Source organism: Neodiprion virginianus, chromosome 5 (genome assembly GCF_021901495.1).
Source record: "Neodiprion virginianus isolate iyNeoVirg1 chromosome 5, iyNeoVirg1.1, whole genome shotgun sequence".
Lineage (NCBI taxonomy): Eukaryota > Metazoa > Arthropoda > Insecta > Hymenoptera > Diprionidae > Neodiprion > Neodiprion virginianus.
The window spans coordinates 586,925-612,400 of record NC_060881.1 but is presented as its reverse complement, the minus strand read 5'-3'; the positions used below and the strand labels follow the sequence as shown (position 1 = coordinate 612,400).

At 47.3% G+C, this 25,476-nt stretch overlaps 1 protein-coding gene across 15 annotated transcripts in view; it reads right to left on the bottom strand.

The window, feature by feature from the left end:
• Window positions 1–25,476, bottom strand: part of LOC124305411 (RNA-binding protein Musashi homolog Rbp6) — a 402,463-nt gene that overhangs the window by 110,023 nt on the left and 266,964 nt on the right. The gene's annotated exons all lie outside the window — the stretch shown is intronic.

Sequence of the window (25,476 nt, the reverse complement as noted above, 5' to 3'; positions counted from 1 at the left end):
TACAACTTACTCCGCGTAGGTCGGTAAGCGAGAAACAGCCCTCGTGCGGACCGTCGGTCGGGGGTCAATTAATCGTTGCGGCTAAATCTTGATTACATTCGCGATGTGTTACGTTGACGTGTAACACGCCAGGAGCGCTCAGTCGGAGACCTTTGATCGATCAGAATCCATTCCGCGATGCGTGTGATTGCGGCTAAGGTATAACGTAACGCGTGACGATGATAGTCGATGAGAGAATCCTTGGAGAGCAATTGAAACGGTCCGTGTGAAGCGGGCCGTTTGGCAACCCTTTTAAATCTAACGAGCTGCAATAATTTGTTCACCAAAATTCCGACACCTGCGAAATGACAGGTTTTTTCCGCCGTTTCGCCGCAAGCAAGGCGTGCACGAATTTTAGAGCCGGGTGAGAAGCGAAACGCAAAAATGTGAGAGAAAAATAAGGCAAGCGAATGAAAAACAGCGACGAAACGAACACGCGAAATGAGGGCAAAACTGGGGGACGTCGCGACTCCGCCGATTCCTATATCCGGGATGGAAGCGAGCCGAACTAATTTTGGCAACAACCGCTCCGGGCCAGATGGAATGAAACCGCGGCGTCCACCGGGACCCGGGATGCGCGTTACAAGCTCGGCGTTTTTCCCACCCCCAGCCTCACACCGAAGTCGAACCCTGATGGGAAACAACAACTCGCCTCGAACTCCCGAACACCGTCCAATTTTCGTATTTCATAGTTCACTCTTCCACCGGCCTCGAAACCGCGCTGCAGATTTTTCCTTTTTCCTTTTTTCTTTTTTTCTTTTACAAAAAAAAAAAGCTCTGTCTCTCCACCGCCTTTGCGATTTTTGAAAGGGTGAGTTCTGCAGGGTTGTTTGCTTTACAATCTCTGCGATGATCGACGAACGCACCGGATGATCGTGGGCGGCTAACTGCGAGTTAGCGTGACGATATATCACGGGGATGAAAACGGGGTGAATCAGGCGGGCTGCGGTGAATAAAGCAACAAATTTCAAACATTTTCGCTGCGCTACGCAAGCAGTGCAAGTTCGGCAAACGCTCTGCAGAACTAGCTGGCAATATCCGGCCCCCGTCAAAACTGAAACTTGTTTCTGAAAGGATTACGGTTTTCGAGGGTGAAATTCAGCCCTCGAGTCAGCAGCGGACTCGACCTGACAGTTGGCTTAGGATCGCTCGCATATTGGCTTATCTTAAATTCATGCTCGAATGGTTGCGGCACCGAGACGCTCTTCCTTACTTTCTCTGTTGCTTCAGGACATGTAGAATAAATGCTTTTCTCTATTTCTCTCCCCCCCCCCCCCCCTTTTAAGTACCCGATAAGACGTGATACATTTGTGATTTCCACTTTATTTCAATTATTTGACGCAATACTATTTCAGGACAATGCTTCGCCTGGTATGAGTGATGATCATATTGCAACTGTCTAGACAATCGAGTCGAATGTCTTCTATATTTCAGTTCTCACATGTTACTTTATATAATATATGATATATGATTTATCAAATTTTATACCACGACCGACAAGTAAGCCCATGTACAATATTTATTTGTCACAGCGCAATAAAGGGTGTCCATCTCCCTCTTTCCATCTTCTCGTTTCTGCGGGTCAAATTTTGACAACGACAAGGAAAAGAAGAGGATATAAATTTGAGGAATAGGGGTAAAGAGAGACAGAGAGAAAGAGAGAGAGTGAGAGAAAACGGGCGACTTCGAGAAGGTCTAAGAAGGCGGCAGCGGCCACAGGGTGTGTATAAGCCGCGGAATTAATGACCGACAACACAAATTGGACGCGGGACCCTAGGAGCGACGTGATTACGGGGTAATCAGAATTAATTAAGTGCCGCGGCATGCGCGTCACTGCTTCGTTATTGTGACGCGTCGAGTACGCGCGGCGAATACGCCCCCTTCCTTTTACCTCCCCCTCGACACCCTTGCCCTGCGGGGCGCAGGATGCTTGGTCAACGATATGCGGCCTCACGTTCCAGGAAATTGCTTTTTTTCACGAGTAAAAAATTCTCACTTGCTTATATCTCCGTGTGATATTATGCAGGGAACTATACCTACGCGGCGAGAAAACCACGCGGAGCTTGAGTGATGCTGCATGGAAGGAGAAATAACACAATCGCCGAGTGTGCGAGAGTTTTCTCCTAGCGTGTAAGGTTCGTATGATATATTCGTATATGGGTATACGTGTAAGGTTTTACCAGAGTATTCGTATCGCTAGCGAAAAGTGCACCGCGTCACCTGAATAATAGAGTCGAAAGATATGCTGCGGTAAACGAATCGCACTGGATTCTCTAACCCCCCGTTGAAGAAAAATAATTTAAAAAAAGAAAAAAAAAACCTTACACCGAAATTTGTTCACCTTTCCATTTTTCGGAGGAAAAAATTGACTGGAAAACCCTTTTACGTCAGACTGTGTATCTCTCTGCAGATTACGTCTGTCCCCGGTGGCAAAGTGATGTGCAGAAAAAAAAAATCAATAAGAATTCTCGTGCATTATTTCGAAGCAAACAGAACCATCGCTAAGGGTATAATAACAATTGGTCTACATACGGGGTGTATAAAAAAGATGGAAAATGGTACGACGTCAAATGCAGAATGGAGAAGACGGGGGTGAAGTGAAACCAAAGAACGGGGGAACGACGAAGACGTTTACAAGTATCCCGGAGGGGGAGAGGTTCGAGATCCCGCGGGAAGCTCGGTTCCCCGGATTACACGTGTGCTCTCATTGTTGGCGTTCTTTTCTTATTCCACCTTTTACTTTTGTTCCTTCAAAAAATCGAGACAAGGAAGCACTGCAATTATTATTCGCGAGCCTCTCCGGCTGACCCGGCGACCCTCTCGCGTATGAGACGAGCGGCTTGTTAGCGGTCCGCGTATCCACCTGTCGTCTTATTTAATTAGGAAAGGTGACTGGCTGCTACTGTTTCTCCTCTTCTCTCCTCGATGAGGTTGTTATTATTTAGAAGGCCGCAGAGAGGAGACATGACAATTACCGGCGTCTTAACCCCGCCGCTTGATGCTGCACAGCCAGAGCACAGGATTAGAACGCCCGAGAGGTTATTTCTAAAATTCACGGTTACAGTGAGTCCCTGTCGGGAATTTCGTCGAGGGTTCGTTGCGCGGGCCGTGGCCCTTTGGAAAGAGAGAGCAAGAGAGAGAGAGAGAGAAAGAGAGGCTTTTTAATTTCAACCCGGCGTAAACCGGCCAACTTTATTAATAAATTCAGACCGTTACGATCCGTCCAATAACGAACTACCTTAATATTTATAATAAGAGGCTCCTTCACCCTCCCCTTCCCCGTGAAATATGCATGCGAGGTTACAGCCTCCCGACGTTTCGTTAAAGTGGTCAAACTTCACGTCACACGTAACCTAGTATGTAAATATATTTTGCGTCCGCAAAGGGAATTGTTGAATTTGTTTTACATCTAGAGTGTACTTTGTTCCTGGGGTCAAGGCAAGAGATGAAATATGCGACGATTTCGTGAGCGATCATTTGAACAGAAATAGCTCGAAGGATAAAAATAACCGCGGTGTAAGAAAAGGAGGGAAGTGAATACAGGGAGGAAGGAAAAATCCGCGGGAAATGCGGTATGGGGTACACGTCGTTGTGCTTCAGGTGCACAAAGAGAAGACGAGGATGCTGATGCTGTCGCTTAATTAGCGTCTGGTACGAGGGTACCGCCGACGCCACCGACGACGACGACGACGACGATGTCACGTGTCGAGGATGGGAGAAGGATTCTCGAGGAGCCTCGTGCCGTGGCAATTAGACGATGTCACTTCGGCTTGCCAGCTTTCCTGCACCGCAGGGCTGCAGCATCCCCTTCGACCAACGAGCGGGTTTTCAATGAAGAAATCCGTGCATCTCCCCTGGAACTCGAGCTCTTGACACACGCGCGAATCGAGACGACGCGACGTGGAAAACCGTCGAGAATCTGGTCGCCAGATCCGTGCCTCCGTTGTCCCTTGGCAATTGTGCAAAGTGGTGGCTAAGCCTGCTACGTGCGGAGCGACGGCTGAAACCAGCCAATATGCAGATATACCCGTGAATAAAGGACGGGTCGACGTAGATCCGTCGTTCGTTAAACCGTTGGACCGCGCGTCTTTGGGCCCAAGATCGATGCGGCTTATGGACGTTTAAAATCGCGGGGAGAATCGTTATCGATCAAAATCACAGTCGAAATTCGGCGCGACCGGAGGAGGAAATTAGCATACATAGTGAACCCGGGGGCTGCGGGTGACTTTAATTCGGTAAATAATCGCGGGTCTAACGAACGCACGCGACTCGAGTCGTGTAAAGGGCGTGTACGTTTCGTGACCCAGTTTCAACTTTTCGCAGCATCGCGGATACTCGCGTCTTCGAAGATGCGCAGACCTTCCGGCGAGAGGGATGACGGAGGTGTTGTGAGGTTATCGCGGCCGAGGGGGTGAAGGGTGAATTCTTTTCAAATTGCCCGCGGAGCGTTGGGAAAAATGCCGCGTATCGGCACGCGTAAGCTCTTTGGACGAGACGTGAATATCCGCATTTCCATATTTTCGACAACCCGCAGCTATCCTTGCGGCGAAAAAAACAACCCTCGAGCCTTCGACGCGCGTTATTTAACCTGGAATACGGAAATCACCGATTTCTGCACTTGTATATTCATACTGTAGGGTGGTCCTTAAAAAGGTAATTACGAATTTCGACCGATTCGCCCCAAAATCAGCTCCAGATGATAAAGAAATAATTCTTTTACTAATTCACATTTTTATCTCAAGTCTAACCCGTGCCCCGAAGAGGGTGGATTCCATTGAGCCCTTTCGGGGGCACGTCAAACATACCCAACGGATTTAAGTGAAATTTGGTATTGGGGGGTTTCTTGGGTCGCTGATTACGAATCTGAACTCGGATTCAAACAATTCAAAATAGTGGATCCAATATGGCAGTATAAAGTGACTTATGGGGTTTTGGTCCACCACACCGGATCTACCACTTTGAATTTTCAAATTTTGAGTTCAGATTCGTGATCAGCTATCCAAGAAACCCTCCAGTGCCAAAATTCACCAAAATCCCTTCGGTAGATTTGATGTAGCCCTGAAAGGATTGAATGGGGAAAGCCATCCTCTTTGGGGCACGGTTTAGAGTTGAGATAAAAATCTGAAAAAATTAGAGAATCATTTTCGAACGATGTGGTGCCAATTTGGGGGCAACCCGGTCGAAATTCACAAATGATCTTTGCGAGGACCACTCTAACGCACAGTGTAATTTCTGTCCAATATCCGTCTCCCTTTTCCCTCTCTTAATTTTGCGAGAATAAAATCTCACCTTCTGAAAAGACGGCCCTGCACTCATAACGAATGATTTCCACCTGACTGGCTGATGCGGAATTGCGATATTCACTGCCGCCAATAAACGCAAGGAAAAGTCGATGATGTTGGTTAATGGGTTAGAAGCCAGCGCCGGGTATACCAACCCCTTGATTTCGGACAGGACTTTTCTCCCCGCTAATTAGACCCTTCTATTCCAGAGCGGGTCGGCCGAGGGGTTGATTCGGCAAGATTTTGGCAAAAGGGAGAAATTTCCGGCAGACGATTCGCGCTCGCGATAAATCGACCCCGAAAGATGACGCGACCCTTGTTCTTAAACGAGATGTTCAAGTTGGGGTAAATTCACCCCGCGCGTCCTCGAAGCTGCTTGGCGTTCCGATTTGAAAACAGGCAAATTTCGGTCATGGACACTTCCGTTTACTTCACCCTCTCTTCTATTTTTAGGTTCGGAGGGTTCGGAAACTATCATAACTTTTCTCCAACCCTTACGCGTGGCGGCACACGAACAGGGCGCGTGCTTGGTGTACAAATCGTGTTGAGCGTGACAAGTTTCGGGGCGTTTTGGCCCGCCGTTTGAATAATAAAAAATCAGACCACAGGGGGTGTATAAGAAAAGTTTCTACACCAAGCTGCGGGAAGTGAGACAGATGCACCGGAAAAGAGTGGAATGAAAATAAAATTGGAAATAATCGAAGACGTGCGGAGGTCTGTAATTAAGAAACTACCCAATCAATATGCACCTCATCCTTCTTCTCTTAATTCTTCGATTCGTTTTAGTAGATAAAGGGGTTAAGGTGTAAAAACCAACTCCAAGGTTCGGCCTGGCACGTCAATTTTCGAATGATTTCTCGATAATGACGCAAAGTTGTTCGGTGCAACCAATTGAACACTATTCGCTACGATCAAAAGACTGGAATGCTCGTAGAATTTGACCCTCAAGGGTCGCATCCCTTTCTTACCTGGGGTTAAGGTTTAGGGGTGATTTTCGCCTGTCAAACGGCCGAATGATCCTCACACGTTTGATTTTCATATCACGACGTCTCACGGATGCAAGAATATCAGTACGGTTAAAACATTCTCCAGAAACTAGCGAGGAGGATTCAAAAATCAAGACGCTTCCGAGTCGTCCCGAATCTTCGACATTCACGTTGCAGAAGAACCGGGCAGCAGCAGCAGCAGCGGCAGCTCGACATCCGCAGGAACGCGGCCGTCGCTCGCAGCGCGGAACTCGAGGCGGGTGTCGGTGCCGCCAGCACCAAGACCAGGACCATTCATCAAAAGCAGCCCATCCGTCTAGCGGCGGGCGGAGGCTCTGGTATAGTGGCTGGCTTCTTCCACCGCGGCGCCGTCAGCCTTGCTCGAAACGCCATCCCCCATTGATTAATCGAAGCTAGGCATGTCGGGACTCGGCAACACCCTCCATTTCCTCCCCGTCCCCTTGCCCTTACCCATTTCCCTTCCTGCTCTGCTCATCGCGGGTCCCGCAGGACGTCGCGTGGAATCGAAACCAAGGGGGATGATTTTCCCCATATCGACGCGACGTTCTTGCTGCCGCACCCTTCAAACTTGTGGGGGCCCGTTCCGCCCCCCACGCTGCGCCGGCAGTTTGTTCGATACACATTCCCCCCCCCCCCCCCTTGTGTTTCACCCCGATCGAAACGGCCGGTGGTTTCACCCCGCACGCGATCGGCCACCACCCCTTTCACCGGCTCTTGCGGTAGAATGGAAACAATGCGCCGAGCGCGAACCCCAAGTTCCTGCACACACCGGGTCGTGAATTCTCGGGATTGAGGTGACGCCGTCGAGCTCGAGGGTGGATTTTCCTACGGCGGAATCCCCTCGTTGTGACTGGAAAATTCCGAGCGTGGACGTCGCTCCGCGCTCACTCGCTGATCCGCACTTTCTCGACAAAAATAATTTCCCAGGTTTTGGGTGTGGGAGAAACGCTGCCGTGACCCGACCCTGACCCCAGATTGGAGAAATATGGAAGCGGAGGGGGCTGAGCTATCAAAACGGAAGATATCCGAGGCACCCGAGGCGTCGTCGAACAGCGTCACTGCGAATCGTCGATGGAGTTTCGCTCGACGGTAATGGGAAAGCGATCGGATCATCCACTGTTGGAATTGTGTGCTTTAAGGTCCTCCGCCTCTCACCCGTGCGAATCATCGGGACGATGGTTGATATCGACTTTTCACGAGGTCGATGTAAGTAACGTTAACGCAACGAAACGTCGGAGAAAAATCATTACTCTGCAATTTCCGATTTACTTGCACGAGTACGTTTTGTTTATCATGATTTCTCGAATTTAGGTGCGAAGTAACGAGTTCTTCTAAATACGCGTTGTTAGAGTAACGATACTAACTTCATCCACGTGACTTTGCAACAAATTCTCGGAGTTGGGTTCGGAGGCAACACTCGCGTACACGCGACGATGCAAAATATCGAAGGATGCGAATTTTCGAGTAAAAATATTTACTGCGGTACGGTTCATCGGTTCAGATCGTCGCAAAACAGCGAGCCACAGTGCGGGCAGTCGATTTCCAATGAAAAACGAATAACGACCAGTCCGATATTATCCTCGGCGACAATTTACTCCGCAGTCACGATCGATCCGCCTGATTTGCTTACCCCGTCAATCTTAATACCTGTGTCGTGTTTCACTCGGCGTAAATCAGATATCGGATAGATATGACAAGACATCCGCGTCTCGGTAACAGGTTTAAAAGCTGACGTATCGTTCATTCCCAACCAGGTTAAACCGGTCAAGCAATGAAACATTGAAACGAAAGAGACGTTGAACCTTGTCATTCTATCATATCTTCGAGGTGGTCGAGGTTACGAAAAATATCAGTTTCACGTTTGCATCGTTTCATGATTCGATCGAATTTCAAACGGTAAGTTGAGTTTGCGAGACGACGATTTATTTTTATTCTTGAAACTGCATTGTTACACCAACGTTGCCGAGCTTGCACCACGCACAATCTGCAAGTGTATCGTAACAAGGTTCAGTTCGAAAAGTAGTCGGTTCACCGATTCGAGTTGGCCCACTTTCGTTGCCGCGGAGCTTTATGGGTGGCGGAAGCACGATGAATAGGCTCTTTATTCCAAGCCCCGGTATCAGCCGCCGATTGGTTGACGGGGATTTTAATTGCTGGATAATTAATAATCTTAGGTACAGGTCGACGGACGAGAGAAAGAAAGTGTGAGAGAGAAAGAGAAAGTGAAAGAGAGAGAGAGAGAGAGAGAGAGAGGATCGACCGAGGACCCGGAGTGTAAGGCCTGCCTGCGAGGCCAAAAGAGGAGCAGGCACTTCTCTGAGGGTGTGCTGAAAGGTTGAAGGGCTCCCTTCATTTGTCACTGTCCTCGACAGACTCTCCGCAAAATCGACCCTTCCGTGGGTGTTTCCCCCGACCATGGTATACGTGTATATATACATACATATACGTATACCGTATAGATATACATTTCACCTCGTCTCCTGACTATTTTGCTTTATTTATCCGAGTCGGGACACGAGCGCTGCGACCGATATTATAACTTGTAAATTATTTCATAATTATAATTACACTGGATTTACGCAGCGAAGATGAAATATGAGATAGCTCAGCGATACGTACATATAAGTTTTATTAAATCTGCAAAGAGATTTCGAGATAGAATTATAAATAATAACGAGAGTAGCAGAATCGGGACGATCAAAGAAGTCTGGGAAAATCAGACCATCACCCCAGAGTGAGTCGAGATACATTTGAACAGCGCCTGCACGGGAATTGTGGGGCGGTAATAACTGAAAACCGTTATCGCGACTTTTTCCCAACTTTTCCACGGGTGTTAATTACCACGAAAGATGAGGGGGAAGGGGGGCGAAGGTGTATCCGGGCAGTGATAGCTACAGTAGAACTCCGGAAAGCAAGAGCTCGAACTGAGGGTGCGCACGCGGGTCGGAGATAACATTTTCAATTACCAACGGGATGTGACGTAGTTATACGAGTTTGCCTCTGTACGCTGCTGGCGGAGCCGAGGTACAGGTGGGAAGGCCGTCGCACTCTTAGGACGACGAAGAGCTGCGCTGAGAGAGATAAGTTTGGGGGGGGGGTTTCCGATTAGCGGCGAGTTTGCGAGTTTCTGCCCGCGATTCACGGGTCGGGCCCGTGTGGGGGGGGAAGAGGACGAGGAAGAATAAATCGGGTGGGGGGTGGCGCGCGCATCTTACAATTAGCCGGTACCGGGGGGGTTGGGAAAGGGAGAAACGAGGGTGGCGGGCTAATTAATGCCGATCCTTGATACGCTGGGAGTAATTGAGGCTTCCAGACTTTGACAGATAATCCCGCAGCCCGGCGGGGTCGAGGAGGTGCTTATTTCACGCCGACTTGCTCTCCTGCAGGATGCATTCCGCGGAAGCAGTTCTCGCTGCAGGATCCCGCCGCTACTAGCTACCCAAAGATATAAATCAAATATGGGGGCGGCTACGGCTACGGCTACGGTTCCAGCTCTGCTCAACCTGCGAGCTTTCGAGCGTTAAGCTGCAACGTTCAAAGTTCAGACTTCCCGAGCTCTCTTTCTCTCTCTCTCACTCTCTGCAGAGTTCAGAGTTCAGAGTTGGTAGGTGGGCGTACCAGCTGTGTAATTCGATGTCCGAACGCCGAGGCCACGCCGTTCCACCCCTTCTCTCTCCCTCTATCTATCGCTCGCGTGCGCTTTTTTCTCCCCTTCTGCGATTTCTCCTCCTCCTCCTCCTCCTCCTCCTCCTCCACCGCCACTCCAACCCAGCACCATTGCAGGTACAATCTGAGCGGGGCGTTTCGATGGTCATAAAATGCAGCAGGTGGTGGACTGCACGCGCGCAATAGTTCCAGAATGAATTTATTCCCCTTTTGATTCCCTCTTTTATAACACCCCTCCATCCTCGCAATAAGCATCCCCAAGGGAACGCAGGGTGTCGCTTCCTTCCCCCACCGATTCTGGAACCGGCCGTTGCAGGCACCCATCACCGCCACTATACCTCGCCTCAACAGTTCGAAGTTTCGTTATACCATTAGCAAATCGTCCCCTCACCCCTCCAAAGCGCACGCAATCCTCCAACTGACTCTTGAAGAATCTCAACGCGCCGACGTTTAATCGTGACTTTTATACTGGAATTCTTTTAATCGATACAACGGTAATAGCGAAACAACACACCCGGGGAGGGGGGGGATGGATGAAAAAAAAAATGGGAAAGTAAAACTAGAAGCAGAAGAAGAAGAAGAAACCGAGGTCGAAAAAACCTGAGGATCCATCTTCTGCTCGGGACAGAAGTAGCAGGAGGAGGAGAACGACCGACGAAGCGATCTTCGCTAACGATCTTTTGTTTTCGAGGCAGCTATACGATTTTTCTCCGATTAAATAGCCCCCCATCTAGCATCCCCCTTCACCGCCAGCGACAAAGTAAACGATGTACTTCTTCTTTCTCTTGGTCGATACTTTTTCGCCTCCTCTTTCATTTATTTAGTTCCTCGCTACGCTGGCAGTGACGTCATATTTATCCCCTCAACGGGCACGGGCCGATTGTAGGCTACAGCCGGTAGTCTAACAATAAGAATGAAAACCGTGCACCGCGACGTGTATCGAGGTAGGCAGTCGGCCAGGTGGGTATTATTTATAACGGAATTGATTTTTCCCGGTAAATGGGCGTTCGGGACGGATCGAAGAGAGCTGCCGGATTATAGGGTCGTAAAAAGCGATGTCTAAAAATCAGAGGGGAGACAAAGAAGCCACTTTTCATTTGCTTGCGAGTAATGCGTAATTGTAGGTATAAGCGATCGCGTAGTGCGAGGACACCCCTCAAATCAACTTCAAATAATTGAAAAGCAATTGTCTAATTTTTTCAAATTTTTACCTCAACTGTAAGATAGTCGGCGTTGTCGTCGAAATTTCTTACGGACATAGCGTGGGTAAAACTTTTTTCTCAATATGTATTTTATTGTGAAAGTGGTAACGTTCCGAAAGATTTGTATCTGCGAGGCTTTAGTGGGTATTAGCGCTACTATCTGAAAAAAATACATATCATTGTACCAGGCAATCCAGAGGAATCGCACACCCTTGAAATCTGACTTTTTTATTTATTCAGAGGAAATGCAATTCGTATAGATTGCCTGGGACGATGATTTGTATTTTTTTTTTCAAATAACATCACCAATGCCCACTAAAACCTCGCAGTTACAGATTTTTTGTAACGTTGTCACTTTTACAATAAAATATAAAAACGAGAATAAAAGTTTTACCCATGTTATTTCCATAAGAAACTTCGATCACAACGCGAACTATCTTAGAGTTGAGGTGAAAAATCTGAAAAAACTGAGCAATTGTTTTTTAATTATTTGAAATTGACTTGGGGCGTGGGGCGGCAAAAATTCGTCAACACCGTAAATAAGGATCCATTTATTATAAAATACACAGATCGTCAGAAATGTACAAAACTCCTCCGATCCCGCATAGTTTCCTCACATCCAAAAACTCCTTGAATTTCCTGCGTGCAATAACATCGTATTTCTTGTTTATTGCCTCCTCATCCGATGCCGCGGAATTAAACTGTCCAAGGTCTTTTGATCGAGAGAATTTCCCGCGCGTTTCCGGGGAGGTTGAAACTTTTCAGAAAAGTTAGTTTTACAATACGTTACGACCATACCCCTCGGCGATGAAATATCTGTGGCGCCGGTATTCCGAGTGGGAGTATTGAAATTCGTCGTTCGAGAATTTTGTTGCTACTACGCTCTCAGGAATTACGTGAGAAGAAATAAAAATTAACGCAGAATCGAGGACGCGAGATTAAAACAGCCGAAGGATTGAAAAAAAGGGAAGCCTAGAACCACCCTCAAGAATTCGGCTTAAACTATAAAAGGCGAATACGCGTTTGGCCGCAGGCAGAACGTGGACAAGCGGGATTTTCGACCCGCAGTTTATTCCGGAGCGGAAGTAATGGCTCTGGTCGTTTCCCGGAACGACCGAGTCAATGGCTGCGATTTAGCGGGTCCGCCAGCCCCGCGGGCTCGAAACTATTTCTCGGCGAGAATGATCTGGTCGGGAATATTCAAATCCATTATCCACGCAAATCGAAGAAAACAATTAATTCGATCGCCGCAGGGGAGGGTATAGAAGCGCAAGGGAATCGGAGTCACGGTCAAAGAGTACAAATTACACCCACTGCACACTTTAACAATTAACAATCGAGCTAATATTGTACATCCCGAGGGTGTTTGAGGGTTGTAACAATCGCGTAAGTTACGGGCAGCAGAGACGGATCGAACGATGAAGCGTCTGCGAAAGGGGGGTGCGGGGGCGCGGGGAGAAAAAACGTTGTCAATAATCGAACTAACGCGTTGTTTGTCGAACGTTGGTGGCGAGCTGTTAAAAACGAGCTCTGTCTAACCATGCAGCGCTGTCCGCTCGCCGCAAACGTAATTAGCTGTGTCACGAGGGAAGGGAGGCGGAGGGGGTTGCGATGATCCCGATCGCACGGCATCCGATGACTGCAGTCGCATTCGAAATCTAACACGCATATATTCCCTGCAGACCGCGGTTGAGTCGGGCAGGGTTAGGCTGGGTGGAGGGGGGGGGGGGGGGGGGGGGGGGGGGTTGAAATTCGGCGAGAGCGGATCTGCATATTTAGCCAAGGGTCGCGAGGAGGCCATTGGAATTGCAAAATTGTAAATTGGAGTTGCTTGGAACATTGCTGAAAGTTTTCAAATTAACTGCTGCTCGCCGAATCGACAACGCATCCCCGTTTCATCCGTTTTCCAAAAACGATGAATATCAATTGGCATAATCGGTGCTCTCGCACCCGACCTCGATCCTACTTCATGTTTCCGGATCTCCGACACCTATTCGCTTTTTCGGAGGGGGTAAAGTTTGCATCTATGTACGGGGTCGCGGTGAGGAGGGGGAGGGGGGGGGGGCGATCGGGGGGCTGGTCAACGATACGATTCCTCCTCGCGGGACCGAGTGGACCCGTGTATCGACTTGCGTTTCCGCCTCTCTGCGCGCAGCACGCGTTGTACCTGTGGCACGGCGGCGGTGGCTACGTGCCGAGAGATTGAGTTGAATAATGAAAGGCCGTTGGATAAGCGAGCCGCCGAGGTCGTGAGCATGCCGGGCCCCTGGCAACCCCTCCGAATTATTTATCGGCCTAAAGGTCGTTCCTAAATATACATCTTGTGGCCGTCGGCATCCGGGCCAATTTCCACTTTGCTACATTTTTTAACAGCTTAAAATTATTTCCCGGTTACCCCCGCGCCTCGCCCCTTCCCGCCCCTTATTTTTCCCTTCCTCGTTTCGCCCGATACGGCTGTGTCGGGCCACGTTCGGGGATGGGAAGAAAAGGCTTGTATCGGTTTCGGCGCTCTTCCAATTTCCCGCCAAGAAGAAAAAAATAAAAATAAATAAAAGCCGCGAGATTCCATCGAACGCGAAACGCAACGTCTAGCTGGTTGGCCTCGGATCGCGACCCGAAGTGGCTTGCGGGCTTGCAAGTATACAGGAAAAAGGCTACGGATGGAATATATTCAATATTAGGATATTCGGTCGCGCAGGCAGCTGTTGGATAGGCAGAAGCGAGCCGAAGCAGCGTATGAAAAGCGGGTATAGGAGTTACAGGGCGCAAGCTGACTGCTGATTCAATATTCGTTTTGCCCCGGCATAACTTTCCATTTGCATCCCGCCCCCCCGCCTCCCCCATTTTCCCCCGATTTCGCCTTACGTACCGTGTCCTCGAGGGGCCGGGGTGGTGCGGACCGCTTGTATATATGCCCGACGACATGTGTTGTACGATATTGAAATATTTTTATACCAAAAGAAATACGCCCTGCTCTTGGATACCGCGGGATATTAGATTGGATTTACGTTACTTATGCGGTTAAAAACGCGGGTATAAGAGGGAGGGAAAATATTCCCACCCTGTGGAATTATAAATACGTTATATTGGAAATTGCAGCTCGCTCAACGTCGCATCGACGCGTCGCTTCCGAGTTCGCGAATCGCGGTCGAAGCCCCGCAGCGTTCGGAATCTCGTCAAATCGTTCCGAGGCGTAAAAAGTGCACGAGTTCAAAAAGGAGCCGGAGAATGAGAAAAACCATATCTCCGGCCGGGTATCTCAAGTCCGATAAGAAACTCGACGAAGGGAAACGAGTGGATTTATCAAGGGGTGAAATTGATAGCCGGGTAAAAAGGAAAAGTTGAGCCGTCGTACTTCGGCGGTCTAATATAAACGACTCGCTATTTGTTTCGGCCCCCCGAACTAGCCGTAGCTTTTTTCCCGTCTCCGCGAAATTTTCCCACACGTCAAATCGTATGACGGATGATTCTTCCCGTTAAATATTCAAATGCAAAACAATGCCACGCAAACGGCGAACGAGAAAATTTCCCGCAAACTTTTTCCACCCCCTCCTTTATTCCCCGCGTTTCCGGAACCGGAAGGAAGACGTCGGGGCGGGTAAAACGGGGTGAAATATTCGCGGAAACGCAGTCTCGCGGGAAATAATCGCGAAAGTCTCTATCCCGTCAGATTTCGCGCGAATACAACCCCCCTCACCACCCCTCCTTCTACCAGGAAGTCCGGCTGCGCGGCTCCGCGCTCTGCATTATAGAGCGCGACGCGCACGCGAGTCTCGTACTCTCGTTTACAGCCTGGTCCGAAGGATCTGCAGGTGGATGTAAAAAATTTAAGAGTTATCATATCAGCCGGCCACTCGCCCCGTGTGCTCGATGAATTCTTTATGTTATCCCGACCCTGGTTCGGCAGTCAGGCAGACTCGTGTTTGCGCGTGTTCCCCGTGTCCGCGGAATTCGCCCCTCGGTAGGTCAACACATTAATTTCACCCCCGATCCCCCGGGCGAGGATTTTCAGCTTGGGAAAGAATAAATAAAAATAAAAAGGGGAAAAAAGGAGCACCACCCCCGTAACAACAACGGTGTTAACGGCTTCGGAGATGACGCGACGGGCTGCTTTGACGCTGATGGCTCACAATTTCGGGGACGTTAATATTTATCGTTAAAAATTGCCGAAGAGAAAACACCTTTTTTGCATTTTGTATATTTATTTTTATTCTCCTCCACCAGAGGGCAAAGGGGGACGATCGATATATACTCATTTTCTACCGTCAAGTTATTATCGCGAAGAGAGAATTTCGCGAGTGCAGCGTTTCGAATGATTAATTTCTTCACGTTTCGCTATTCGAGAAATTACCTTCGTCCCCGTGACTATACCAATTATTTTTTAACAGCGAATTTATTCACGATTCAAGTGCGCGGAGCCGGCTGCCTTGGTTCATTATTTCACGCGCAAAGTGAAATTCAAATGTGTAATGTATAATCGTTAACGATTTAATTACCCGTTCCGCGTAGGTTTGTACCCATGTCTGTGTTGATTCCGAGCCACTCGAATTCCGGTATTACTGCAGCAGATTTTATTCAACGTCAGTCCGCACGGGCCGAGTAACAATCGATAAATCGAAATGAATAAAATTAATTGGCGAGCTCTGTATAAGCTCGGCCCAATTCGCGCTGCCGCGGTTCGAAAGAGCGTTACTATTATGAATTTGCTGATCGGTGAAAACGACGGTTGTTCGATTTAAATTCAAGCGATCGTTGAAAACTGCATTTCTGCCGAGAGGCTCGAATTAATCAAATGTTTTATTTTTTTTTTTTTTTGTTTTTTCTTCTTCACTCTTCAATTCGAATTTATCGATCATGTTTACAATTTCCCTTTACTGTATCTTCACATCTTACCCACCCTCGGTCGATATAATAATTCACTTATCAATTTCTTCCCGCGCCGTCGATTCGAATCCTGTGTTTATAACACGTACGCGTTATTTCAGGCGAGAGGGAGCGGTTATAAGTTATTACGAAATAAATGAAATTCCGTGTAAAATTGGGGAAGGAGCGACAGAGCCGTCGGTTCCTCCTCATCGTGCCAAGATTTTTTTCCAAGGGTAGGAAATTGTTGCGGAGAATGAAATCTCGGTTTCCAGCCCCGCGGTTGCCGCGTGAAAGGGAGGGAAGCTCGGTTTTCGCAATGTCACTGCCGCCGGGAGCAATGCAGCCGCCCTGCAGACTATTGAATTTCAACCTCATCTGCCTCGGCCTCAAATATTTCGGGTCCATTTGCTCAAGTCGGGCGGCTGCGACGCTCCCACTTTCAATCTCATTTCCTCTCCCGCAGGACCGAGTTGATTACGCAAAATTCACCCCCGTCATGACTTGTAACGCGTCCAACGCACCCCGACCAGACCGATCTGTAATTTCTTCTTTTTTTTTCTAATCAACGTGATTTTAATCTAATTTATATTTACAGATTTGACGGAGATAAATTCCGACGGGATAAACTTTCACTCTAATTTTTTTACGAATTCTCGCCGCGAGAATTGCACGTGATATATTTTTCATCGAAACGGCATATTTCGCTGATTATACGAGCAGTTGGTTTAGCAGTTTAAAGCTACTCCGCCCATTTGCTATATCGCTCTTTCTATTCCGCTACTGCTGGATTCCCGTCGCGTTGATTGTTGGCACGTTTACGTTGAAAAATTGATACGTTCGCGCGGAACATTTTAAGGTTATTCAAACGCTTGGATAAATTTCACTATTTTTTTTCACGTTTTTTTTTTTTTTTTTTGTTTGCTTTTAGCTTCACTTTTGTCCAATTAAATTTTTGCATCTAGTTTGCGTATTCATGAAGGTAACTTGATATCGGGCAAAGGCGAAAAACAGAACGAGAATTTATTTAAAAAAAAAACCATCCGATAATCCCGGAATCGAAGCCGCGTAGAGCAGCTACGAGGAAAAAAAGAAGAAAAATTCGCGGCGACGAGAATGTTCGCGGGTGAAATTCAATGTCATCTGTCATCATGCCGTAAGCATTCCCCATAATCTGACCATCGTGCTACAGAGAAACTTCCACATCTTGGTGCCATTTAGATAAACTCGTAATCTAGCTCGAGACGTTGCTGCAGCAGAGAACCGCTTTGCCTCGGGTGAAATATTCTCTCGCCGGTACTTTGGAGGCGATACGTTTCCACCCCGTCTCGCAGCGATGGGTACAAGCAGAGCTCGAAATTTCAAGACGGCGATTATTTAGCGGCAAAAATTTGCGCCTTTTCAGAGTAAAAATGCAGAAGGAACGAAAAATCGGAGGGATGGTATCGCGATAATCTGTTTTATAAGATTCGGAAATGTAGAAGATCTTAATCACACCCTTCTTACATTTTGACTTTTCTATACCTTATAAATTGATCTAAATTGATTTGATGAATTGTAGAGTGATATATAGATTGTTTCGCGTCTTTGAACGTTCGACGTTTCGCAAACACAACAATTTGTCTGTTTTCCGTTACTACTCCGACACTTCCAAGCCCTTCCCAACCGAAATTCGCTCCTCGCTAGAATTTCTTTGAGCGTTTTTCCTCGGGGGTGGTTTTTCCCCATCGCTAGCGCAGCCGATGGGTGGTACGTCGCTGAAACTAATATGCTTGAAGAATCACCGTCGTATTTCTACGAGGCAAGTAAAACGGCCAGGTCATGAGCACCCGAGAGGTGCGGGAGGGTGGCTCGAGAGATATCAAGGAAGATGAGAGTGGGGGTGGAACCCGGGGCGTTACGTGTCCTACGAAATTGCAGCAACCGCCTCACCACGCTCCGCGAATTATTACTCGCTGCAGAATGCAAGTCGGCCAACTCCAACGTATATACGCGTACACGTATATGCTGTAATATACGTACACATACCTTGCGCGAATTAAAATTTCCATATAAATCGTCCCCGCGCCTACCGCTGGCATCCATTTCCTTCCCGTCCCGCGGACTCTCGGGCTAATCTAGAGTCGAGGGTGTGTATATTAAGCCTAGGAAGAACAAGGACGAAAAAAAGCACAGAGGGTATAACTTGCAAGGCTGCGCGACACTGCATAATTTAATCAGGTTCAATTTAGGCGAGACGATATCTACTTGATATATTGAATCAAATGTTACTCCCGAAAAACGTATGTTGTATAATTTTTAAAGAAATTTAAACACTTGTATTGTTTTTTCATCCAACGGTGAGAAAGGCTCCACCTTCAAATATCTGTGTTAAAAACGTGCTCGATATTGTAATGGTATCGAAAAAAAGTCAAATTCGTGTCGAAAATCTCTCTGCAGGCGTAGAATTTCTCAAAATATTTCTAGTGGTGTATAAAAAGAGTGCTGCAGTTTCGAAACGCTCGTTTCATAGTTTGATCAATCTACCGCTCGATCACCTTCTACAATTTTTTCGCATCCAGATACGGATATTCCAATACGATCGTTGAAGCATTTTCAACGATAGCTCGTTTGAATGATTTTAACGAGGTTGAAGTTAGTAACGCTACTTTAACGATGGATGTTTAGGAAACATCGTTACGGTAAATCATAAAAAAAAACATGTTTTTATTTTTGAAAATCCTTCAGATAGTCGTTCTAAAATTGCAAAACAACGATTTTTTTTCATCACGTTCCGTTACGTCAACGTTACGAACTTCAGCCTTTCTGAATTTCGATACAACTTTTTTGCTTACGGATCACAAAAAAACGCACCACTCCTCGACTAACAACGAATCACGGCTCACTCGTTACATCATAGTTCGAGTTTTCGAAACGCGATTGTATTGCCCGTCTCTTGGTTTATTCATGGTTCTATCGGAGAGCCCAGATCCTTCAGGATCAGGCACGCGTAGTTTCTAGGAGCAGAAGGTGGACACGGGTCGAGTGTTAACCGACGTCCCGGGAAGTTTACGGTACGATTCGGGGTCAACTTTGATTGCGAGGATGAAGGCGGACCGCCTGCCGGCCGAGGTCGTCAAGTAGTCGGGAGCGGTGAAGGGGCATATTAGAGCCTGTAACTTCTTACAATTATCGCAGGACGAGAGGGTCTACTAACCGTGCTTTAATTTCACCCGACAATCGTGCAACGATCCTCGGGCAGTGTTGTTTCCCGGCTGTGCGGAAGAACTTGAGAAACGTACGCAAGTTGCGCCCGTGCATACGGAGGGGTTGATAATTAGTAACTACCTCTCGACGGAGCTCAACGAGCGAAGAAATTATCCCATGCGAAAAGCTCCGACGGGCTGCATTGTCGGCCGGATAATTCTCCAGATAATGGAATTTATCAAGCCGAAGAGAAACGGATACGTTCGTTATTCGACTCGCGGTTGCCCTCGGCGAGATCGCGGCGAAGCCTCTGCCGGGCTAATATTACTGAAAAGTCGTAATCAGCGACCCGATTCCTCCCGATAATCGCGTTTTACGTCGACGACGACACACTCGTCGGGCTCCGACTCGACGCGATTCGCATTGTCTCATCTGGCGCCGCTATTGAGCCAATGAAACCAGGTAGAAAGGTATAATTTCCAACCGCGTTGAACCTACCGCTGAATTAGCAACAATACGCTAATGAGGAAGAGGAGTATAGGTTCGAAAAACATCAAATTAAAAAATAAAACGAACAGACCAATACAAGGAATATCAGAAGCGTCTCTCCTCTCGCCCTCTCACGGACTAATTCGTCTCGTTGGGGTAAAAATTTCGGTGTACGATTGTACAGACTGTATAACTCTGCGTCAATCCGACGATGACAATGTATGATGCCAATCTAACACAAAAGTCCGAACGGTTGAACGTTAGCAACGTATATTCCACGATGCACGGTCGGTCGAAAATAGAGTCGGACGCGAGCATCGGCTGGAGTATCGAAAATCCAAGGAGGAAACAAACACGGAGGAGGTGGAGGTGGAGGAGTAGTAAGAGGAGCTGTCGTCGACAACGGGGAAGTCGAAGAGGAGGAAGAGAAGCCGGAGGAGATTTACGAGGGTCCTTTATTCTAGCACTCGGAGGGTCGACCTGAGTTTAAGCAATTTATTAATTTATCCTCGTTTCAGGTCCGCTATTCTGCTCCCCCCCCCGCCCCGTATTCACTCCCGAAACTCGTGAACCTACCTTGTTCACCGGATCGTATACGCGATGCAGGACCCTCGTGAAACTGCTCTCGTCCTTCGATTGTAGGTATGAAAGAGAAAAAAAAAAGGTGGAAGAAGAAAATTTACCTTCCCTTGCGACTTCCGTTAAGAGTGTCTGTCTTTCTTTTCCCCAACTTTAGATTTCCCCCCCCTCCTCGGCCTTTATCAGCGAGCCGGGCTGTTTCTTGGAAAGTCTTTACCGAAAGAGCGCATTAACCTGTACAGCGCACTCAAGAATTAATAAATTACCACCCCTCTTTGGGATAATAGTAAAGATACCCGCGGAGGGAGGAATAATAAAGGATAATAAATTAGTCGACGCCACTCGAGGCGGTGAGCAAGAGAGGGGAAAGCAATCACCCTGCAGCCTAGCGGTGAAAATTCTTTATTACGAAGGCGGGAAGACGGTGATCGTTTCGCAGGGTGTTGATCGAAATTAGAACCAACTACGCGTACGCGCAGCTTCCTCATCCATCATCATTCGATTTGAATGCGGGGGAAGAAAAAAGTTTCTACGTAAATCGATTCCGCGTTAAAAATCCAGGTCCGATCGAACACTAAACTTGAGGTCTCCAGGGTGCGAAGAGTTCGGAATTGTTGTTTTTTTATTTTTGTTTCTTTTTTTTTGGGGGGAGGGGGGGGTGAGGGAAGGAAGATCGCTATACTCGATACTCGCTCGAGGACCGCCGAAAGTTGTTTCGCGTCGTGTTGCGTAACGCATCTCTGAGCGGCCAAGGGCGCAGCTTTTTCGTAGACGTATGCATAAGCCGTTCGAGTCTGGATGTGTGTGGTAGGAAGTCCCTCCAGGTCCCCACGGGGAACGGCCTTGTACGCGGAAATAGAGGTTGTACAGCGGAGAAAACGTGTATAGAATTTGGCGAAGGTCCTCGTCTTTCCTCCCTCTCTTTACTACCCCTAGTTTTCACCCCTTGAGTCTAGTCTGTACCCCGCTCTGCAGTACAACCTGTCACACATCTTTTGTCTAGCGATGCAGGCATCATTAGCGTCGCTCCGTTAATGAGCGCACTAATCACCTACAGACGACGGACTCGCCGTTGCTGCTGCTGCTGCATGCTGCGCGACGAGTGTTAGAAGAGACTGAGAGGGAGAGAGTGAAATGTAGAAAGGAGAGAAATAAGAAAGAAAGAAAGAAAGATGGAAAGGAGGAAGGGAAGGTATGAGGAGTAAAAAAAAATTTTTCAACCACGCTAAGAAAGGCTGCCTCTATCCTGAGATGCATCACCGCCTTATACCTACATATGTGCATACCTGTATATACGTACGTAGGACACGTATCCGTTATATGTATACTCGTAGGAGCTAATGAAAATATTATATACAATTTTTTGTGAATGAGGTGAATTATTCCGTTCTGTCAAATTGTGGTGTTCTATTTTTTACCCGTCCCCGTCTGATTAGCGAAACAATTTTTTTTATCACCATTTGGACAAGCTCCGTCATGAATTTTTTTCTTTTACCCCATATAAGGACCACCCTAGTGGAGAATAATCATTATTATTACCACGTTGACGAAAATTGTATACATACCTACGCGCATTTTATCGACGAATCTATGTTCATAAATAGATATAAGTAGTAGTTGCGGACGGTGAAAAAGAATATATTTGAGCGTGATCGATTACCGATTAAACGGCACGATAGCCGCGGTGCTGAGAGGAGGGGGGAAATTTTATTGACGAGAAACAGGCGTGGAGATCGGGATTAGCTGTGGGAATTTTCTTAATTCGTATGTAATTGGTGCGGATGGATTTTTAACGAGCTCAATGACCGGGCGCAACAATTTTGACCGATACGTATTTCCAGGGGAGGTTGAAGGGTGCGCAGGGATGGGGGAATAAATGAGTCTCAGTAATAAGGAAGAAGGGGGAGCAGCGATCCGTACGCGTCAGTGAATCTTTGATAAATTACCAAAGGAAAGAAAACAATGCCGCGAGGCGAGGGTGGAACAACGCCGAATCGAGGGGATGATGCCGCTGCCGACAGCGTTCGTTTGCGCCTTATCAAAAAGCTCTAATTACATTTTTATCGTGATAAAAAATATGCGGCGGGAGGGCGAAAAAGCTCCTCCCGTTTCCTTTCCACCCCGGCACGTGGGTGCACGTATACTATCGCCGTGACGCGAATCGCCGGCACGCAGCGGGTGAATAGCAACCGCGAAAACAAAAGCGTCTCGCCCCAACCGCGCGCGTTACAAATGGCGCGTATTCGCGAAACGGCATTGTTTTAAATGGCTGTCGTACCGGGCGGAATTTATCCCGTTGACAAGCGGCGTGAAAATTTATTTATTTTAACGAAACCCGTGCGCAACAACGGTTCGCACATCCTGGAACGGTGGGTATACCTGCAAACAACATCGGAATATATTATCGGCGGGTAAAAATTCAACCGAACAATGATTGTTCTCTGCAACAACGCGGTGCCAAATGAAATGCGGAAATAATGCGCCGGGCGGTCTAACGCGAAAGTACGAAAAACCAGGAGCGAAGGATAAGATCTTCCTCCCTTTATCTTCCCGCATCCCTGGTTTATTACCGCTGAATAATATCTTGCGTGTATATGAGAGACGAAAAAGTTTTTTCCGTAACATTAGAGCATCGGTTTCGCGGTGGAAAATGTTTTTCATCAGACTTATCGCACCTATAACTTAAATTCCGTAACTTATGACGTTCTGTAATAACAAACAATGGGAATTTGTTTGCTTCTCTGCGTCGAGAGTACGCTGCGAAAAAAATGTGCTACCAACGAACGCGGGGGAAAAACTGACAAGTTGTACTAACCTTATTTGGTTGTTTGATCAATCGGTTCGATTCGGTTGATAATGTTTTGCAATAACTTGTCTCGAAAAATTAAAGAAACAAAAAGGAGAAAAGCTGTTCTTCTTTTTCTTCGCGTCATAGTTATTCGTGACTTGAATTGGTTTTGAACAAAAATGGGAACTGCAGCCTTTCTTAATTTTCCTCTTGAATTTCCACCGAGTCAGGGACTAGACGTAGGTCTCGAATCGCGTGACGCTATTGCTGCTCCTGCTGTTGGCGGCTCGAAGGATGAAGAATTTATCGTTCGAATTTGCATCGACAGGGCGCATTATCTGGGCGGAGGGAAGAAGGCGCCGCCTCGATAACCGAGATTCGTATTTCTCATTCGAGGATCGCAGCCACGATTTCACGTTCGTCCTTTTCCCGCATTCTGACATTTCGCCCGGTTATAATTTGGCACGAATGTGAAGGAGGCACGCGCGCGCCCCCGATCTCGATCCCGATCCCGCAGGAGATCCTAACCTAACTAAATCCCCGAAATAGATTCGGATACGAAATAAAAATAAGGCATTCCGGCAATACCATTAGCCTTATCGCCGGCCTGATTCTTCCGGCCGCTTCGCGGTCCGCCGACGATGGTATCTTCCAACCGAGCCCTTCTGCAACCACCATCCCTCACCCACACGCCCGGAATTCCGTCGAGAGATCGGAGAGAGCTCGGCTGAACCGGCCGTAGATCGCGATCGTCCGGATCGCAGATCAAACGTGGAAAAACAGCTTTTTCGACTTAATCTCGACCCGCGACACCGGCGGCCAACTTTGCATTCGACTCGCGACATTTTCTCCCCCCGAGCATGTCGTATCGGATAAACTATCTCGGTTACTTATTTTTATCCGAAATGCTCGCGGGAGCGAAGAGTTTATCATTCCCGAAGTCGAGCGTGAGCTTCGTCTAATTCCTTAAGGGTACCGATGCGGGTTCTTTGGAAAAAAAAAAGAAAAAACTAATACACAACGATAGTCCAAAATCAAGTTATTTCTTGATCAAAGTTATTGTCACGCCGAAAATATTTTAACCGCAAGGATTCTAAACCACGAATCGAGTCATCGGTGCGGAAAAATCCTAGGGACATTAAATTTCTATCGCAAACATTTTTTTGATCTGTAATCAACTTTGATTTGTAAACTTTGTCAACTTTTGTCCGGAGAAGCTCTGTTGGTCCATTTAAAATCATAACCAAGTACAGATGTGCCCGCGCAATTTTTATTACAAAACAAAGCGAGGCTTACACGAGTACGATGATTCTTTTGAATTCCGCAGGCCAGCTCTACGAGAAGCAAAGCGAAGCTTTATGTCAAAGTTTGAAAGAAATAGGGGAAGTTACGGGAGTATGGAAAAGGGGCGTAGCCATACATATATGTATACACGCGCGCACACATATATATATATATATATACATGAGGATATAACTGTATGAGGCAGTGAAATAACATATCCCTGGAGAGGATTCAATTACGAGAATTGCGTTAGTTCAAGAGATAGTATAAAGAGAGGATAAGGAATTGATCTCTTTGTGAGTGGAAGGATGAAATTTTAATCGAAATTGCATCAATTGCGCGAGTGGTGCTCGAACAGCTGCACCATCGCCTCATTCAGTTGAAGCGGTTCAACTTCGTCACGGGTTCCGTGCTTCGGGAAGCTGCAGACAAACCGACCGACCGACCGACTGTTTTACAATAGCTGCACGGTAATCACTTAGCGGAAATGGTATCTCGAGTACTAATTATCGAGGAAGAGACGGAGTCGTTTCGCGGAGTTATTCAGCTCAGGAGAATACCTGCCCACCTAATCACTTTACCTCTCGATCATATTCCTACCCCGTCAGCCCCTCTTCCTCCGAGGAGAATCCAAGTCTTCGAATCTAAAGTTCACTTGTACTTGTATAATACCGAGCCAAGGGGACTCGCTAAACTATCGAGAAACCATCCGGCTTGCACGCTACACCGGCAATCGATTTCACCGGAATCCGTAAGGTCTCTCCCCCCCCTTTATCCCCCGTCCCTCCCTTTATACAGAGCTCCGGGATCAGACTCAATTATTCAGGAACCTTTTCGAAGCCCAGTAACAGATAAATTTTCATGCGCGCTGGCCTCTTTCACTCGTCGATGAATCGAAACTATCGATTGCGTCGGAAATACAGTGGGTAGAGATAACGCTGCTCTGTAAATAATGTCAATAAATAATAGTAACGATAAAAATGGCGGTGAGTAAAACTAAAGGAGGATATGATGAATTGTTTTGAATAAAATGAAACCAAAGTATATACAAAGCATAACTGTAGATTTTTTATTTTCCAACAACAAAACGA